Source organism: Notolepis coatsorum (assembly GCF_963971535.1).
Source record: "Notolepis coatsorum genome assembly, chromosome: 11".
Taxonomy (NCBI): Eukaryota; Metazoa; Chordata; class Actinopteri; order Aulopiformes; family Paralepididae; genus Notolepis; species Notolepis coatsorum.
In genome coordinates, this window is record NC_140175.1 from 14,709,808 (window position 1) to 14,714,668 (window position 4,861).

Genomic DNA, 4,861 nt, shown 5'->3' on the forward strand with positions numbered 1-4,861 from the left:
GGTAGTGGAGACGGAGAGGCTTTAGAAACACATTTAATAGGTGCAAAAACAACCGCTCAACACAACTGTGTTTTCTTCAGAGTGATACATTGATGACCTCTCACACCAGCACGCTCCCAGGTGGAGCTCATACAGGAAAAAAAGCATTTCATGGAAAAGTTCTGTATTTTACTGTGACGACTAATAAACAAACTTGACGACAACATGAGCAGCACTCGTTCTGGACCCAGATGATGTTTCCACAAACGGACCCTTCATCCCAATGTTGAGATGGACAGGTACAGTGAGATGTACAGGTACAGTGAGGTCCGTGTATATGTTGAGATGTACAGTGAGGTCCATGAATATGTTGAGATGTACAGTGAGGTCCATGACTGTGTTGAGATGTACAGTGAGGTCCGTGAATGTGTTGAGATGTACAGTGAGGTCCATGAATGTGTTGAGATGTACAGTGAGGTCCATGAATGTGTTGAGATGTACAGTGAGGTCCATGAATGTGTTGAGATGTACAGTGAGGTCCGTGAATATGTTGAGATGTACAGTGAGGTCCGTGAATGTGTTGAGATGTACAGTGAGGTCCATGAATGTGTTGAGATGTACAGTGAGGTCCATGAATGTGTTGAGATGTACAGTGAGGTCCGTGAATATGTTGAGATGTACAGTGAGGTCCATGAATGTGTTGAGATGTACAGTGAGGTCCATGAATGTGTTGAGATGTACAGTGAGGTCCATGAATGTGTTGAGATGTACAGTGAGGTCCATGAATGTGTTGAGATGTACAGTGAGGTCCGTGAATGTGTTCAGATGTACAGTGAGGTCCATGAATGTGTTGAGATGTACAGTGAGGTCCGTGAATGTGTTCAGATGTACAGTACATGACACAGTGAGGTCCATGAATATTTGGCTTGCTTCACTGATGGTGACGGTTGACGGCAGCAGATTCCAAATGCAAATACCACAGTTGAAATAATAATAATCAATTTTATATAGCGCTTTTCCGAATGCTCAAAGACACTTTACAGAACAAAATAAACAATACAGTTTTAGTAGAAGAAAAAAAAATGAAAATAAATAAATAATATAAAAACAAAAGGTGAGGGCGCCCCAGTGGCGAACCACATAGCGCGCTCAGCCGCGACACGGCCGACCTGGGTTCGACTCCCGAACCCGTCGTTATTTGCCGAATGTCTTCCCCCCACTCTGTCTCCCATTCCTCCTCTGTCTCTCTCTACTGGACTGCCCAGTAGCAATAAAGTGATAAAACACCAAAAGAAAAAAAACCTAAAAAAAAAAAAAAAAAAAAAAGTGAGAGAGGAAGGAGTTCAAGGCTTGAGGGCAAGGGGAAAAAAAGGTGGGTTTTTAGGGCTTTTTTAAATGATGAGAGGTTGTCTGCATGACGGATATGGTTGGGCAGGGCGTTCCAGAGTGTGGGGGCAGCTGCAGCGAAGGCCCTGTCGCCCCCCCCAGGTCCGGAGCTTAGTCCTGATGGGTTGGAGGAGGTTAGCGTCTGCAGACCTGAGGCAGCGGTTAGGCGTGTGGTGGAGGAGGAGGTCAGAGAGGTAGGAGGGGGCCAGGTTGTTGAGGGTGTTGAAGGTGATGAGTAGAATTTTTTTATGAACTCTAGACCTTTTATCTGCTGCTTGTCAATGAAAGAATGAGGGAGTGACACCTGGCAGTGACCATGGAACAGCTGAGCAGCCAATAACTTTTGGTCCCTTAAAAAAAGGCGGAGGCACACCGTAATTCCTACACCTTATTTTGGATATAAATTAAATACCCTGTCAAAGTCCAAATATTTATGGACCTAACTATATACAGTATTTGTTATTATTACGGTGTTTTAACATTTGCCGAAATGCTTGATTGTGATTGGTCAATAGCCCCTGACAGCGGTGAATTATTTTTCGATAACCACCGGTGATTATTGTTTTTCGCAGCTGGAGCAATCAAGCCCCACTGACACACACTGTTTCAGTGCAATCAGACACACCTGCCGGGCTGCCCGCGATAACAATAATCACTTTATTTGGGCTGACAGAGCCACAGAACAACTGCGTCTGCATTTGATCTCGTCTTGTCGATGGTGTAAAATGAATTAGGTATATTGTTAGTAAGTTAGCCATGTAATAAGCGGGATAATGTATAGCTTTTTTTGTGAACACATTTTTGTATAATTTTTTTTGACATGACATAAAACTAGACACACAAGCATTAACAGTAAATATCCACAATAAATCACAGGATTATACATTCCAATATTTGAATCAATATAAATGTAGTTTACGAGATATATACATTATACTTGCAATACAATACATACATATGCTCTTACTCGCTCTTCTTCCCCCCCCCCAGGACCCCCCTTGGATAATGTATCTTGATACTTGTCTAGTGTGTTCATTAGGGATAATGTATAGCTACGAGGTCATTGTCGCAAAATAATTGACCTTCACTGACGTTTAAAACACCTCTGCGAGGCGCCTCGGTGTTCTAAACTACGTGTCGGTCAATTATTTTGCGACAATGACCTCGTAGCTATACATTATCCCTTACTTAATATACAGGCAATTGAGATACTATGTTCATGGTAGTGGAAGAAATGATGGAAACACCATTTCTTCGTAACTCCACTCACGAACTACCCGGGCGAATTTTGGCATGATTGAACGGTTTCTTTTCGGAGATTCGTTCACAGCTACGAACAGGATTCACGAACGCGGAAAGGCATGTCGTAGATAGGACAGACTGTTGTGCGCCTGTGTTCTGTTATGGGAAATGTTATAAAGGACAAAACGATGAGCCGTTTTATAAATCATTCTGAGTCATTATTAATAATAGAAAACAGTTTATTTCACCGTGGCCACAATGAAAGGACAGTTTACAGACAGATACATCATGTTCACACACTATAGCGTCTGGCCATAAAGTGACCAAGAGGTCTGGGCAGAACATAGTTTATTGCAAGACGTAACATTAGAAGAGATATGATGATGAAAGTAAATAAAAATGGTTCCCAGTTACGGTAATAATAACACAACCTTGCTTTGGCTGGCTGGGGAGATAACCTTGGTACCTTGGAGTCTCTTAAAGAGACACACACACACATTACACTAGCTGGTGGTCACACTGAACCAGTCAAGCTGTAAAATGATCAAATGATATCTCAACACAGATCTATAATGACATGATAATATTTTCACAGTTCTCAAGGGCTTCATTTGGCATAAATCACTGGCGATTGCGTTCACGTCGATTCTACAGACATCCTCAGAATTAAATAATAATAAATACAATAATATTTGCATCAATTAACAATTACATTTGACATTTATAGTCATGACTCAACGTGGCATCGTGATGTCTGAAAATAAATAAAAGCACTACACACAAACACTGCAAATGACAGTGAATAAATAAATGAGAGCCAGTGGAGAAACATTCCACTATACTGTTCAGCGCTAGGCCTACACACACACACACACACACACACACACACACACACTGAGGAGGGAGTGCCAGTACCGCGACCATGCAGACCTATTCGCAGAGAGTGATGAGTACCTACTATAGGGCTGACCCCGATTAGTCGAATAGTCGACTAATCGATCGAAAGGAGCCGCGGTCGACTGCCAACCTCTTAATCGAATGCAAAAAATGGAAATTATAATATATATATATTTTCATTCATCATTCTTTCCTAAATAAAAGAGGCCTAGAAGCGTGGCTAACGCTAATGGTGCGCATACCAGAGGCTAACTGCCTAAGAAAACAGGCACAGAGGCACTGAAAGAGGATTTCACCCATCTAATGAACACACTAGACTATAGACAAGTATCAAGATGTATCCATCAGTGGACCAATTGCATGCTTTTGCAGAGGACAAAAAGCCTTCAGTCGACTCCTTCAGACATTAAGCACCCCCACAGCCCAAATGGAATGATACAAAAAAATATATATATATATATTTTTTTTACCAGTCGACTATCAACAAATTTCGGCCAATCAAAGTCGACTATACAAATCCTTAGTCGGGGACAGCCCTAGTACCTACCAAGACCTGTGCAATACATACATTCATTCGTTCATTCATACATTATGCTGCTCTACACTCTGCTGCTCTACGTTCTGCTGCTCTACGTTCTGCTGCTCTACGTTCTGCTGCTCTACGGTCATGTAGCCAGTAGGGGTGTAACGATGCATCGATTAATCGAAATGCATCGATTCTAATGTGACGATTCAACTGCATCGATTTGAAAATGTTAGAATCGATTAGAATCGATTAGAATCGAAATTAATCTAATTGTTTTATTTATCTTTTTTAATGCTTTTTTATTTATTTATTGAAATTTTTTATTGACCTATAGTCTATTCATGGCTGAGTGAATCAGTTCCCCCAGCCACATTTGTGTATTCAAAATTGTTTGGGGAATTAACTGATAGAAAATGTATCGAATCGAATCGTGGTCAAATGAAGAGATTTCATGATGCATTGAATCGTTGCCTGAAGAATCGTAATCGAATTTAACCGTTGCACCCCTAGTAGCCAGTCTTCTGGAGCTGCTCTACGTTCTGCTGCTCTACGTTCAGCTGGAGCTGCTCTACGGTCTGCTGCTCTATGTTCAGCTGCAGCTGCTCTACGGTCATGTAGCCAGTCTGCTGGAGCTGCTCTACGTTCTGCTGCTCTACGTTCTGCTGGAGCTGCTGTACGGTCATGTAGCCAGTCAGCTGGAGCTGCTCTACGTTCTGCTGCTCTACGTTCTGCTGGAGCTGCTCTACGTTCTGCTGCTCTACGTTCAGCTGGAGCCGCTCTACGGTCATGTAGCCCGTCTGCTGGAGCCGCTCTATGTAGCCCGTCGTCGCA